The sequence below is a fragment of the Dromaius novaehollandiae genome, chromosome 6 (genome assembly GCF_036370855.1).
Source record: "Dromaius novaehollandiae isolate bDroNov1 chromosome 6, bDroNov1.hap1, whole genome shotgun sequence".
Lineage (NCBI taxonomy): Eukaryota > Metazoa > Chordata > Aves > Casuariiformes > Dromaiidae > Dromaius > Dromaius novaehollandiae.
In genome coordinates this window covers 18,464,315-18,480,063 of record NC_088103.1, presented here as the reverse complement: position 1 = coordinate 18,480,063, position 15,749 = coordinate 18,464,315, and the positions used below count along the sequence as shown (strand labels likewise).

General features: G+C 43.0%; 1 protein-coding gene across 5 annotated transcripts in view; it reads left to right on the top strand.

Moving 5' to 3' along the window:
• The window catches only part of TSPAN14 (tetraspanin 14), a 62,946-nt gene that overhangs the window by 12,371 nt on the left and 34,826 nt on the right, over positions 1 to 15,749 (top strand). The window contains exon 1 of one of the 5 annotated variants that reach the window (XM_026116776.2): positions 6,776 to 7,333. The exons of 2 other annotated variants lie outside the window; for them this stretch is intronic. The gene's annotated coding sequence lies outside the window, so the exon portion shown is untranslated. Of the gene's footprint in view, positions 1 to 6,775; positions 7,334 to 7,636; positions 7,873 to 15,749 lie in introns of those variants that run through there. 2 more of the 5 variants (XM_026116774.2, XM_026116775.2) reach the window with 2 other exon arrangements.

Here is a 15,749-nt window from a genome sequence, read left to right as displayed (position 1 = left end):
TCACTTGTTCATGAACCTGTAAACACATCTATGTTTCTAGGAAACTAAATTCTGTCAGCCTGGATTATTCTGAGATTCTGCATTTGAGACATTGCCGTTGTATCCACCCAGTAAGTTTCATGGTAGTTAACTTCCAGCAGTTCTTTGTGTGATTACCTGTAAGGAAGATTAAAGACATCTAATGTTGACTCCAAAAGTTAATTGTGATATTAGGGCAAGTTCCTTCTTGTCGTTAAGATTCTAAAAGCAAAGGGAACAATATGAGAGAGCACATGAGGTAGTGTTTCCATCCTAGCTTAATTTCTGTAATAGAATGGCTGGGCTGTTGCTTCTAGAAACGGATGCAGTGTTGCACAATAGGATCCTTGAGAACCATTATCAGACATAGCCAGATATATACTTAGATTGAAGTGTTAAAATTGTTAGCAAAAACATTCAAGGACAGCATGAGTTTCCCAGATGTGCTGATGTTTCAAAGTCTAAACACAATTTTAAAACTGTGCTTGTTAAATTGGGGCAGATTATCAAGTAAGCCAGCACATCCTTCAGTAGCTGAAGTATATGAAAAGCTAGGTATCTTTGGAAAAATGTTTGGGATAGAATACGTTAAGCTAGCAAAACAATTAAAGGGTAGAATTCATGTGTCCTGGCAGGAGGTCAGACTAAACAGCCATTCTGCTTTCTTCTGGGTTTAAAATCTGTGAAATTTTGCTATATCAATGGTACTGTCTGCAGGGATGTTTTGCACCTCTGATAGTTATGTTCACCAGTATGTTTTGATTTGAAAACTAAATGGAGATTGGACTCATGTATACTGCCATCTTGAGTGCTTCTGGGTACTCAGATATAAAATGCCTGAGCGGAGGTGCACTTCTGTGAATGGGGTCCAGCAAAGCCAGACAGCTGCCAAGAGTTCACTCCAAGAAATAAGGAAGTGTGTCTGAGGGCTTTTTGTCCTGGGTTCTATCACTGAGAGGAAATGCCCATATCATGAGTCCTTGCCTGATGACAGGCACCTAAAACTCTTCCTCTACAAACCTATAAAGTGTGAAGCATTATGTAAATGGCTGCCTGTCTGCAGTTGGCATATTGTTACTTGGAGTGCAAGTGGAGGGAAATGAAAGAAGTGCTGAAAGAAATGGCTGGGAGCTACTGTTTCTTACAGTTGCAAGCTGCTATTAATAAAATCTCATTTTTAATAGGAGGAGACTGCTGGATCACAGCTCCTGCTGAGTTTTGAGTTTTCCTTCTAGTGGGACCTGGAAGGCTTTGCCACTTGCAGAGGACAGCTCTTGCACAAAGACATGCAAAAAAGATACTGATCTCAGAGAAACCTGGATCTGTAGCCTTGTTTCAAGGGTTGTTTATGCATTTCACATAAACATGAAATGTGAAATGCAGAAACAGTCCTTGGAGTGTGGGATGGAAGCCCCATAAATTCTAAGAAATTTAAGATAAAGTGAAGTGCCTTAGAACTTAATAAATCTAGAAAGCATCTTCTCCAAGAGGAGGGTTTCTGGCATTACGATTTTGTCTGTGTGCAGTTGGATTCCATCTGGTCTGATGGAATTGGCCCCTGGTTCTTTTAAGTCAGACTGCTGAAGGTCTAAGATAAGGATGCCGTGGCCACTTAAAGAGATAATGTTTCTATCAGGTGTTTTGTGATCCTGGAAATAGAGGCAGGAAGCCATCATGTCCAGCATGTTAATGCTTCTACAAGCTGAAATGTGCCTTTACTGTAAAAACATTTTTAAAAGGCCCATGAATTCCTTTTGTAAATTGTTTATTAAAATACCCATGGAGACAGAGAGTTCTCTGCGCTCTGTCAGCTTCAGCAATGGCACGTATATGGTAACCACGTGAGACCTCTGGGACTGGGAGAGTGTGTTTCGTGACTGTTAACAGTGACAGTTCATGTAAATAGCTAAAGGGACAGTGTATTTCTTCTTGATTCTGGAGTTACATAACCCAAGTTTCAAAGTTTTGTTACCTGTCTTTCAGAGATCAACCTTGGAAAATTTGGAACCACAAAGGGTCAAAATGGTATTTAAAAAATTCAGAAGAATTATTATTGATAATCTGTTTTTTCAAGCCTACTTTGGGATTATTTGAAGTTGACTCATCCTTTTTGAATTCCATGTTAACAAGAGAGGATGGAAAATATGTGGTTCCCAGGAACTAGGAACAGTCAATAGGAATTTGAAATGGGCAGTCCTAAGGAAATAAAAATGACTGCAAAGTAGTACATGAAAAACAAATGAATTCTAGATGAATTTTCAATGCTGGAGACTGTACACGGTTGGAATTAGCTGGTTTTAAGAAAGCGTTTTCTACTTTAAATGCAGAACATTCATTTAAAAATGTTTTTTAATAGTTGTTGATTTTGATGTAGCAACAGCTACCTCTGCTGGCCCAGTTTCTTATATACATTTAATATTTTGGGTTTTTTTTCCAACACAATATATACACAAAATCTCAACCACTCCTTCAAAATTACATCAAATATGACATCACAATTCAACACTCAGTTGGATCCCAGAAGCTCCTTGGATTAAACAGCTGTAATAATTCCAAGTTTCTTTATTCTGGTCTTGAGAAAAAAATCAGCAACAAACTCCCCTACGGTCATTTCTCTCCAATCAACTTTCCCTTGTTTGTTCGTAACACTTGTTCTTTTTTTTTTTCAGTACAAAAACAAGGTTAAGAAAAAACATTCTAAAAAGGAAAATGCTGTGAAATCAATGGATTAGATGTAATAGAGGAAAGTGGTTTTTACTTGTCCTTTTAAAAATACCAGTTATGTTTCCTATCTGCACTGTCCTTTTAAATCCATTAGAAAGATGGTCTGTCTCAGAGGGTGTTTTCTGTTGATTTCCTGCTCTGCGTTTTGTTTCACTGTGTGGGTTATGCATTCCCACCGCTGTCAAACTGCCTGCAATTCGTGTCATTTGCAAATATCCATAGAGAGAGGAGAATGCCAGGGGATCCCTGCCATTTTCTGAAGTGTTTCCTGTGATGCATTTTGGTAAAAATAAAATGAACAAATTCTTCATCTCTGTGCCACTGGATGGCACTACTTCCCCAGCCTAAATGAAGGCAAGTAGTAAATCTGAGTTTTTTTCTGCAGTAAAAAATTTGCATAACAAAGATGCCACACGCTGAACACTGTAGATTACTATTACTCTAGAGGAAAGCTTTTGGAAAAGGCATCTATTCCAGCAAACTTTGTGTGGACATTCACCTTTTTAAAAAAGGAAAGTAAGGATATACTGTGTTGAATGGTACAGTCTGTGTTATATAAATGAGTTTGGAGGGAATAAATTATTAACAGACTCACTGTAATCCTCACCAACATTTTAGTAATATTCCTTTTGGACACAGCTAGTGCCTCAGTGGTTTCCTCTATCCGAAAGCACTTCTGTCAGAAGCTTATTTAGCGGAGCTGGAGTAGAGAAGTGCAATGGCCACTTGGTAACAGTGGAGGGAGCTGGGAAGATGGAGAAAATAATGTGCAAAAGTGATAAATAAATCACTGTTTCTAACTTAATTAGATCCAATTTTACCGGATACTTGAATAATTCCATCCAAATGTATTCTTTTTTCTCGTTGCTCTTGGAAATCTCATAATGGTTTTCCCAAAGATACTTCAGCTTTGAATTTACTGTTTTAGGTCTAGCTGCTGATTTCGTAGTATCTGAGACTGTTTAAAGTTCCTCAGTAGCTTCTCTGGGCTTTTTTTTCCCCACTACCACCTCTCTCTTAACCCCGTAATTATCAAAACCACATGATAATTCCAAGTGTAACTGCTGATTTCCAGAAGCCTTCCTGCACAAATAGGAATTTCTTCCACTGCAAGGTTGTGTTTGCTGCTGATGATAATGCTGTCAAATATACAGTGGAGTTGGTGAATAGCTCTTGTCTTGGCACTTTTCACCAGCTACTCCTCATTAATTTCAGGACATGTTTTGTAATGGCCAGAGGAAACAGCAAGGACAAATTATGCATGGACTTAGGCCTGTGCAATTTCAGTCAAAAATCAGATTTTCCATTTTTGGTTTTGCAGTACTGTTACGCTCCTTAACTGCTGAAGTGACTGCCTTTAAGTTTTCCAATTTGCCCTCACACTTACAATGTTTCTGTGATGGATAAGATTTTTACCCTAATTTCCTTAGCATCAAAGTGAAGCATACAGAACTGAGATAATGTCAATGGCAAAGGTAAATAATTCACAAATGAAAAGGTTGTTCCAGCTATCTCCATGTTAACACTGAATACAATCAATTCAACTACCCTGTGAACTACTAACACTGACCATTTTGCAAGACTCTTTTAAATTGCAAGAGATCTCTATTCTACTGACTAGGTTATACCAAACAAATACTTGGGATGCTGGTTGTCTCCGTGATTCAAAGCCAGATCAAGTTAATAAAGATGATGATAGTGGAGGCTTGCAGAATTACTTTTCCTGAGTGGGAGCCACTTCCTAAGTCTGCAGTCCTTAAATCCTGAAGCTATCTCCCCTGCCGAATCTTAGCAGTTACTATTGCATCCTCTGTCTTCTCATCTGCTACAGAAAGCGCATACTGGAGCTTTCTGCCTTGGCTCTTGACTTTACTGGGGATGCGACTCAATGCTCTGCAAGGTGACTGAAGTAGGAGCTTCCGAGATGGGAAAGGATTCCTTCCAGCTCTTTTTACCACCTTAATCCTTAAAGTGACATTTCCTAGCTCCCCTTCCTCACTTACAACCTCCCTAAAATTCAGATGATTCTTCTTCTAGTGTCTTCTTTCAGCTTTACCAGTCAATTCAATTTTGCTTTGGTTTCTAAAAAGCCTTTAGCAAGCTCAGGAAGGCCTGAAAACAGAGGAGCCTAGAAAAGCTGCTATAGTACAGTCTTCAGAATAAGAAGCCTTTCTCCAGTCTCAAATCAGAGATCTGAATGGGTATTTCTGGGGAAAGGAAGATAGCTGAACCTCGCTGTGCCCTTGGAAATGTTCAGCCTTTCCTGCCTTTGGTTTAAGGCAGCAGTCATAATGCCTGTGCCTAAGACATTCACAAATGTAATCTCTTGCATTCATGAGATTGTGTCAGAATCTAGGCTTTGAAGAAATGAACAAAACCTTTTTATTTACATTTAACAATTGCAGGCAAAGAGTTAGAAGGAATCTTGATAATGTGACCAGAGCGTGGCTGATGCACGAGTATCTATCTGCGTCCTGAAACTTCAAAGAGACGTGGGGGAGGGAACTGTGCATTTATGGCGTATTTGTTCTAAGCAGAACTGTTTTAGTTGTCAGCCTTGACCCAGTGGAGGATCATCAAATCAGAGAAGCACTGAGCTTGCTTTATTCCCTCAACCATTCGTCTTACCCATTAGCCGAGCTTTCTATGGGACTGTGGCCATCTCTGTGAGGAGCTGTTGCTACTGATCTAGGAGGAAAAAGGAAGCCCCAAAACTCCAGGCCTGAAGCAAGTGAAGTGTAGAGAATACCAAAAGGCCTGTCATAATGCCTCTGGCATTGAACTACCTTCCTTAACCTTGGCCTACTGCACACAAATGTGCAGTAATTTTCATAGTTAGTGAGGCACTAAAGAAAATACTGTTTTGCTTTATCTTTAAGGAAGGGAAAGAAGATGACACAAGCCTTTCCTTGGGTCAACAGAGATCGTAAGACATGGAAAAGAGGGGAATGGGAAAATCAACGGAAGCAGCAAGTTACTGGCTACGCTAGAAACCAACTGGGATACAAAGCATTACCCCTGAGGAAAGCTTTGGTTTCCTGTCCATGTCCTTGGCTTTATAGCTAGTTATTCAGTGTACATCCTCATTCACATCCAGCCCGCTTCCTGAAATCCCTTTCCTAAGCAAGCCTTACTGCTTTTGACCTGCGTGCATGGGTCTTATGGAGGACAGTAGTGCCTTTCTTCCATAATTTGAGAAGACAGGGAGGTTCAAGATGGAAAGTGCAGATGGAGATAGAGAAGCTGAGGTGACCGGCAAGTGGCAGTGACACTGGAAGACTAGCAGCCATTCCCTTGGTACCTCAACATAAGGACAGGTTTGGAGGGATGCCTGGTGGGCAGATCTCCCACAGGTAGGCAGAAGGGTGATGAGAAGGGCATCTTCCCCACCTGCCAGTCAACATGATTACCTCAGGTGTGAGCTCACCTCAGGTGTGAGCTCTCCCTTGCTCACCACATGGCTTTAAAAGACATGAGTCAGCCCGTCACTCCTTTTCCTGCCTATCTTCTCAGCACCTTAAAAGGGAGATTTAAAAATCCTAAAATAGCTGCTGACTCAAGATAGGGTTTTTTTTTTTCTTTCTCCTTCCCTTCTGGTTTTCCAGACTTTCAGGTAAACTCAGATTGTGCTGCAAGACTGCCCTGAAATTGCTGTTCCTCATGGGCTTGTTCTTATTCTGAAAGTCTCTGAGGAACGAGTGGTGTTTAACTGCAAGACCTTCCCCACTGGGGCAAAGCATGTGCCTAGCTGGGGAGAGGGCTGCGTGCAGGGACTGCACAGCGCCAGTAGCTTTTTAACTGTTTTCCACAGCCTGGCCGATGCTGCTATCTTGACTGGAAAACTAGCTTAGAACAAATGCTGGGGGGGAGGGCTAAGAGACTTAATGAGCTGTCATGGGTTTCCTTCAATTGAACTGCCGATTTGGGGCTGGGGAAGCCGAAGCTGGGCAGTTGAGGGGCGGCCGTTGGGCGCGAGCGGCGGCGGGGCGCCGAGGGGTGGCCGTTGGGGGCCGGCCGTTGGGCGCGAGGGGTGGCCGTTGGGGGCCGGCCGTTCCCGCCGCCGGGGGGGAGCGAGGGACGGAGGACGGCGGCGCTCGCAGCCGCCGCCCTGCCTCCCTCTCTCAGGGTTGCGCGCGGGGCGGCCGAGCCTGGGCGCCCCTCCCCTGCCGGACGCGTCGGGGCCAGCGCAGCGAAGCCGCCCGGAGGGGCGAGGGGCGAATAGGTGGCTGGAGGGAATGCGGGGCAGCAGCGGGTGCGGCGGCAGAGCGGAGTTTCCAGCGCGTCGCCTTTGTGTGGAGCGAGGCTGCGTGTGCGCCGTGGCAGGCGTGGCCTGAGGGACACGAGTGCATTTCCTCGCTCTTACGGCGCCCTGCCGCGCGCAGCGAGCACGGAAGCCGCGGGGCAGCGCGGCTCCGCGGAGAGACACCTCGGCGCGGTGCTGGTGAGCTGCGCTGCGCGCCCGCGGCTCCGCGTTCGCCTCTGCCGCGTGCCCATGGACTGACCCGGGCAGCGGAGGGACGCCCGAGTGCGCCGCCGCCGCCTCGCCCTCCGCCCAACTTGGCAAAACTTAGCGAGCAGGCTGCTGCCCTGGGTGAGTGCCTCTGCCGTGCGCGCCGGGCTGCTCCGCCGGCCCGGTCTCCCCCCTTCCCCAGCCCGCTGCCCCCGCGACGGGGCGGCCCCCGCGCCGCCTCCCTGATGCATACAGTACCCCCTCCTCTCTCCCCCTTCGAAACGGCCGCGCTTCGGGCAGCCGTATTTCGTATGTGAATGAGAGCGGGGCTCTTCGCTGCAACATGCTCTGGGAGCTGGCAGCCATTTAAGCGGGTGTACACAAGGCGCCGGCTTTGGGTGTGTGCCGTTTTCTCGGGACGTCGGTAAAGCTTAGTTTCACTTGGCGGGCAGAGAGCAAGTGCTTCCTAGCTGTTCTCCCCGAGTGCAAAAGGAAGAGAGCAGCCCCCCTGGCCTCAGGAGTCTGGGAAAACGCGGAATACAGCGATTCTCTGGGAGACTGCCATTGTCCGCTTCCATGAAAGGAAGCCGGAGGAGCTGGGAGAGGCTTCCTCCGGGAGTTCACACGGAGTTGTTGGGCGAGGTGCCGTGAATGCCACATGGAGGAAGAGGCCTTTCCGGGTAGGGCTGCTGCAGGGCTGCCTTTACCTGCTCCTTTCTCTGCCATTGCACCAGATGCTTCCAGCTCTGCACGTATGCCCACACTGGCCCTGCTGGGGGCTGAGTCCAAACCGTTGTTAACAGAAACTATGTTTGGGTAAATGTGTGCGTGTGTGAGGATCGAGGCTTGGGGCCTTCTTTAAGGTAGATAGCCTTTAAACATTTGTAAGGTGTGTTAGTATGATCTCTCTGAAATACTTTCAGGTTCCTACTTATGATGCTGCTCTGTGTGGGTGAACACTTGATAACCTATCAGCTGTGGGCCTGTTTTGGCTCTTTCTGCATCTAAAATGGGCTGGTATTGGATTTTCTGAAGCTGCCAGCTGTAATTCTGTTAGCTCAGGCTGCCTAGGTCACAGTGGACCAGCACTTCAGTAGGAGAGGAAAAAACAGGAAGACTTGCTCTTCTGTCATTCTGTACTGGAATATTGTAAGCTGTGGATTAGGGTCATTAGAAGTGGCATCACATTTTTCTTTTTTGATCCTGAAGTAGGATAGCTAACACAGTATTAATCACCAGTTCCAGTTTAGTTATTTATATTCTGCCTAATTAAGTTGTCTTTGTAGTTTCGGATGAATATTATATCCCTGGCTTGTGTTAGTGTTACAGAGCACTGCTGACAAGCTACCACATTCAGTTTCTAAGAAGAGAGTTAAAAAGCATTTTGCATTGTTTATGTGGGGAAAGGATTTCTTTTCTTGATGTATATGTCTTTTTAGGGGAGGAAAGGCTATTGAGCATTTTGCTTGCTTTTCTTGAGAGAGAAGGTTTAAGCTAAATTGGAGAAGGCTTGCTATTATGCAAGGAAAGAGCAAACTTCTTGGTGTTATGCCTGTTAAATGTCCATACCGGAATTGTTTTGCATGTAGAACAGACTAGAATTTTGCACTTTCAAAGCAGCTGCCTAAGGTTGTTGAGCACATGTCTAGCTTAAAGTCTAAATTGAGTCTGTGAGGAAGAATGGTTTCATTTGGAGTCTTTTTGAATGAAGAACACTGCAAAGATAAATGACTTGTGGTGTTTTTTACCTTTCTTAATAGGTCGGGGGGGTACAGGAGGGAAGGGGTATTTTAAGATGTCTGGCAGGGTAAGATTTTTCCCAGTGCCACATTCTTTTTGTGGGGGAGGGAGGACATACAGCTTGTGACCTAGAGCTCTCCTTAAAATGGAAGGAAAACAGCTCTTTGGGGATGGAAGTACAGGGTATTTCTTGTTTATAAATGCTCAGTGGGATGATGATTTCCTTTCCAAGAATCTCCAGCAGTGAGTTAGGTGTCAGTACTCATATACGCCAGTGACTTCTTGGGCTACTTTACGCTAACAGTAAATGTGAGACTTTAAATATTTGGGTGTGGGTGGGTATTTACAAGATACTACTACAGCTATCTGCTTGGCAGATAGTTTGTGTGGGGAGGCAAAGGTGCAGTTGGGAATTTAACAGTCTGTTTGCTGGTATGAAATGTGACTATGCTGTGGGGAAGCTTTTTTTAAACAAACCCAGTACACCTGTCTTTTTGGAATGATGTTTACTTTGTGGCTAGTGATACTGAAAGAAAGTGCTTTTAGGGCATGATGTATGTCCTTTTAGCTGGGAGGGGGGGACAGGTATTCCCTTTCAGTAAAAGATCTTAATGTTCAAAATTAGTTTCAATAAACCAGCAAGTTTTAGAAGTAGCTTCCTGAAAGTATGGAAATGCTTTATAATAGTGTTGAAAAACAATGTGCAAATAAGTGCCATGTTTAGCTTTTTGCTGTTTTTTGTTGATGGTCTCACTTGTAGGTGGGCAACTTACTAAAGCTGAGGTCTGTAAGTCAAAAAAGCATTGAATGCTGCTGTTCTTTGATCTATGCTTTGTAAGTATGATTTTTATTTGGTGTAAATTGATTCTGTTAGCTTTCTTTGTGTCAGTGTTCTCTGCTCCCCAGGTAAGAAGAGCAAATCAGAAGCCTTACTTGAATCTTGAATGAGTCTTATTCTTATCTCTGGGTAGTAGCATAGGTTTTGTCTGGCATTTTGTGCAGTGTGGAATAATTCACCTTATGCTGTTTTCCTAGTTTCTAACCTCCTTCCTCCTCTACCTGTTCTGTTGGGATGGAGGGAGAAAAAGAAAAGCATCTCATGTTTTGTAAGCTATGTGGGAGCAATGTCTGTGCAAGAACCTTCACGTAGCCTGCCTGACAGGACTGAAACTGGTATGTTCTGGGCTACCTCTTACCGGATTTATGCCTTGTAATACCTAATGAAAAGATCATAAAAGTCCTTTACTCTGAGCCCTGAAAGGTTGTGTGATTGAGGCCCTTTCTCTGGGATTTAAGGGGTAACTCTTTCCTCTTAGATGCAGCAGGAAAACTGTTGACATGGAACATCATGAATTTATTCATGTCCAAATTAAATATGTAGGTAATCTGTATGAAAAAGTTAAATAGGCTGAACTCTAGTGCATAACTGAGGGATATGCCACTTATGCCCTTATATCTTGTTCTGTCCTCAGGCTGATGTTTGCTGTTCTTTGTGGGTAGCTATTTGTAGTTTATGAAGCCATGTGTGAGTAGTAATTGGCCATTACCTGTAAATGTGTGGTTTGGGAAGAGAAAAACTTCTGGCAAACTCCTGCTATAATAAATCCTCTTACTCTTCTATCAAGTTCTCTATGGTATATTAGGTGTGGTAGAGTTTGAGCACCGTTGAGCATGAATAAGTTCTTGTTCTAATCTCATGGTGTTTAGATCACAGAAATCTCATTGGTGGGGGGGGTGGAGAGCAGAGCTCGCAGCTATTGTCAAAATTGCTTCTACGGATCCTTCCTTTATGTAGGTTTTTTCCCCTTTGCCAAAAAAATTCCACTTGCATGGTGTATGGTAAAATATGTGGGTTGCAGATGCAAAACATTTTAAGACACTTATGCCCAGCTCATGTGTGAATCAATGTTTTTACTTATGGGGTTTTTGTGCCATTCTGCTTTGCACTGTGGCTTCCTGGGTCAAAACTTCCTCTTTCCGGTAGAAGGGGCCTCCGTGCTTTCTTGCTTGGCATCTGTGGTGTATTTTCAAAGCTACTAACAAGCTACAATTCACAAACGCCATAGTTCTTATGTCCCTTCGTTAAGCTCTTCCACAGAAATATCTAAAATAAATCAAAGCCCAAAACAGAATTTTCTTTTTAGTTCAGAGGGAATGTTGCAATGTAGTAAGGGGGAAATTGAGAAACAGTCCTTTTCCAGGTGGCTTCTGATTGTACCTGCCAAATGAGTTGTGTCTTAACCACTGGTGTTGCACAGTCCTAAAATCCACAGCTCTTAGAACTGTAGTGGTGGTAGCTCATGTAAGGATCGTTAACAGCCTTCCACTCCATAGTGCTGCTTGGGTGGGCAGGAATGAAATGCTTCTCCTTGACCCTTTGGATCACACTTGGCCAAAAGCACCTGATCAAACAAAGGTAAAGATCAATGTCAGATCTTCAGAGTGAAGTTGAACAAGGTTGGGTATATGTGGGTTTCTAAGTTTAATAGTTTAAAGTCATATTTCAGTCTTTTTGGAGGGACTCAGTCTAGCAAATCTTAGCTCCAAAAAAGGAGATTTTTTTTGTGGGGGGGGGGGAAATGTATGGGTTCACATCACTTCATTTTGAAAACAGCCACTGTTTAATTAGTTTAAAAAAAAGTTGAAGGACTTGTATTTGACTTTTTTTTTTTTGCATTGTAAAATAGTTTCTCTTTATTTTGGATGCCTGGAACCTGTTCTCAGTATGGTCAGTGAGCTGAAAAATCATTGTTGGGTTGATTCTTCTATTTTAGGCATGTTACAGGTGAGTATTGCAGGAAAGGATTTAACTTGTAGAAAATATCAATCATTAAATGTTGACAGGATAAGAGATTCCAGTGTTTGCAGTTGAAACAACTGACTTGAATGACCGGACTTTTGCTTACTTTATTACCAGTCTGACAAATCTGAGAACTGAAACCCTGTGAGAGAGGAGAGGTTGTCACTTACACCTGAATTCTGGTGTCTACTTTTGCAGAAAATTTATTGAAAATGAGATTAAAATATGTTGAACTGTATCTGAAAACAGGGCTCTTAGCAGGATGTAAAAGTGAGGCAGTTAATTTTCCTATGTGCTTCAAAGTGTGTTTCAGTCTCTGTCTGGGGTCAGGAGGGATCCAGCACATGTTTTTCTTCTGAGTTTCCTGTTTCTCTTGCTTTTTGGGAGCAAAGCAGCAGTGTTTTTTTCCCTTTCCTAATATGAAAGCTCATATGTGATGTCTGTAAATAAATGGATTTCTGTTTTTATCTGGAGTGCCTACTTGCAAATGAGAACTGTTTCTGTGTCTTGACTGAAATCAGTGTGGCTAAAAGTCTTAGGGCTAGCTTCTTAAACTCAACCTGAATGTTGCAGGCAAGTGCGTAAGAAACACAGGGCTTTGCTACCTCTTACTCTTTCTAACAGGCATTGTTGAACATTGTCCTGGTACTACAAAGGAGCTTTTCTGTTGTACCAGTATGCTCTCAGTCTAGAGAGCATGCATTTCTAACAAATAATGATAGTTCTTTCTTGTGAAGACTTCTGAGGCCACTGAGGTAGTTAGCTCTCCCTTTAGCCCTGACAGGCCAGGGCACTTGCTGAGAGAGTGCTTGCATATGAGCATTTGACTGTTGTGTGGTCATCTTTTCTTTCTTTTCTTTCTGTTTCAGATTGTTGGTGGTACCAACGCAAACTTGTTCCTGTGGCCCAACAGCCCTTTTCAGCAGTCTGTTTTTTGCTATTCTAAATGCTTTTGTTTTCTGCTTGAAGACTAAATATATGGTATTTGTTTCTCTCTGGAAAGGTGTTTTCTCTAAATAACAGATGGACTTGGAGGTAACAAGACAGCTTCCTCTTGCTGCAGTTGCAGCTATAGGAAGCAGAATGAAGCAATTGTTGAGGCAGCTGAATACTGTGAACTTTAACACTTTGAAAAGTGGTTTGTTCCAAGTCTGCTTAGCAAGAGCTGTCTACTCTTGCTTTTGGGCATAAAATCAGTGCTGAAAGATCTAGTTTGACATCTAAAGACTCCTAGAATAGAAAATAGAGAATAGCATCAAGTAACTTGTATATGAAGAAAGACACCTGAAGTATTGGACTTTGGTCTCTTATGCAACAGCAGACTGCTGATTGCCAGGATATATGGGGTTGATTCTCCTGATACTCGTTTCCTTCCCCTCAGCAACTTTTTATTAAATAGTACTTGGGGAAACACTTCATGTGGGATTCTGAATACAGAAGTGGAACAGCATGTAATAAAAAAGGTACTAAACATAGCCTACTTACCCTTCTTGAGCATTAAGTTACTTCAGTTTGTCTGCATCACAAGCCTGGGGAGGAAGGAGTTTCTTCTAAAAAAGCTGGCTGCTTTGAAACTAGTGGATAGGGAATTAATGAGGGGACTCTTAGGCAATGAGTGATCTTTTTTCCAAAGTGTAAAGCACACTGAGGTGGAAAAGGCTATTTTGACAGTGGTCAGAGCAGCAGCCGGCTCCTGCAGAGCGGAAGGGAGTTCAACTGCAAAACCTTGTCCAACTGGGACACATAAGGGAAGGTGTCTTCCTGCTCTGGTTTTCTTTCTGGGCTGTGCTGCTTGTGTAACTAGCAATGTCGTTGGCCTGTTTTGATAGTAGTTTCCTGTGTTCTTGCATTTTTTTTCCCTAGAGGTAGATTTTTCTCCTTCTATTAGATGCATGTCTTCTGATCTGTGTTTCTAACCTCTGTACTTTCTCATTCTGCTAGTGCATTTGCTATTAGTTATTGCAGTGACCAAAGTCCACATTTTAAGGAACTCTGTTATTTCACAGCCTTTGCCTTGATGTTGTAGTCGCACCATGTTGTTCTTGGCGCCCTCCTGGCGAGGTGGGGAGCTTGTTTTTGCTGGGTCCCCAGGGAGGGTGCCGAGTCTGCCAGTGAAACAATGGCTGGGTTCTCATGACCTGCTGCCTGCTGGGGGAGGGGCCTGAGCCTTTCAAGGGTCACTTAGCAGCCATGAGCAACTCCAGCCTGTGTTTTTTCCTCTTTCCTTGTGCTGCCATAATATGTGCAGGGTGCTCAGCAAACCTGCTTGCTGTGTCTCATGAAGCATTAGCTTATTTCAACATGTTTGGGCTGAGAAATGTAGTCTCCTGAAGAGCTGACACTGAGTAGGCTTGCGAGATGCTTGGTGACTGCCATTTGATTGCTTTCTTTACTAATATTTTCCAGTGTTTTGTGTTACAGGTCTATATGTTAGTCCTCTCGAGAGTCACTCAAGTCTGTTTCTTTACTAAAAAGTCAGTTGGTAGGGTGAATAATTATACAGTTACTGAGCCTGTTGTGAAGCCATAGAGCACAATTTCTGTTGTGGCCCATGTGCTTGTGATTCTCACAAACAGCAGTAAAACAAGGTTCTCCCTGTATTTTGAATGCAACTCACATTATGCAGAGTGGGTGGAGAGAGAATGCAGGCTTTGAATAACTGGCCCCTAAACTTTATGCAGTTTTTGCCCTAAAGAAGTTATATCCTGTGGTGCGAGGAGGGCATGTATTTGGAGTAAGTGTATTTCTGTATCTGAAAGCATGTGTCCTGTGAGGAAGAACAGAACATCTTTTGAATTCAGCTCCACATCATGTCTCATGATGTGGGCACAACATTCTTTAAGCTGAACAAATGGTGAATGTAACTAGTATTGCACAGATGTGTGCATCATTTCTGAGCATGCCTATTGTCAGTGAGCAGCTGACAATGCTGGAATTTTTTTTTAACTTAGTTTGGTCTGGTTTAAATTGTGAAAAATAATATATTAGAACATTTGGTATAAAGGCTAAGAAATGTGGTACGGATGTGGATGGACTGCATGCTATACCTGATGCAAGGGGCATCTGTAAGAAAAAGAACAGATGGTATACTAGTCATTTCTTAGTGTGTATTACTATGATCATAGTCTTGGTTTTCTTTCTGTTGTAAGAAGAAAATGAGGGGGTATCCTTTTTGGCTGAAATGTAATGTGAGACTAGAACAAGTGGCCTTTCTGAAAATGAAGGAAAGCCACAATATGCCTAAAAGGGTTTAAGCTGATGTTCTCTGAAGAAAGTAGATGTGTCAGCAAAGAAAGCTGGTGGCTTCCTGTCTTCTCATCTAAGTTATTTTTATGACAAAAAACAGCAAGTGGAGGACCGATTTTGTTCTTGAAACACTTCAGTCTGTCCAGAGGTAAGGGAGGGAGTGGGCAATGTATACAGAATATGTACTACTACTACAGGGTCACTAAATACTAATAAAATTATTCCCCAAGCTAGAAGTTCTGGCACCTCAAAAAATGTGTACTCTGTAAGAGTTCCAAGATCTTCTGTTGCAAATAGGAAAAAAGCCCCAAATTACATGCTTGCTTTAATTTGAGACCTTGAGTTTTGGTCTGCTGCTGTTGACATTACAGGGAGTGGAAATGTATTTACCCATATGAGAGGTAGTAGAAAATAGCTGAAGAGCTTTGATCAGCTAAGATTATTCTGGCTACTTGTTTCAACAGGCTTTGCTCTCTGGGGCGACTAAACTCCTGGTCAGAATGGCTGATGCGCTTCACATGTTTTGCAGTATCTGAACTTTCTGCATAGTAAAGATTCAGATGATTCCTATTCAGGTGAAACTGTTGCTAGCTTTAATAAAAAGTTTTTAGACAGGAAAGATTTTTCCAAACTTTCTCAAAAATGTTAATGAGCATTCATTGAACTCTAGTGACAGTGTCTGTAGTGTACATTTCCGTTATCCTGATGCAGTCCAACTGAGTTTTAACTTGCATGAGGATGGGTGATCCCATAGTGCTTTTGAGGATAAAG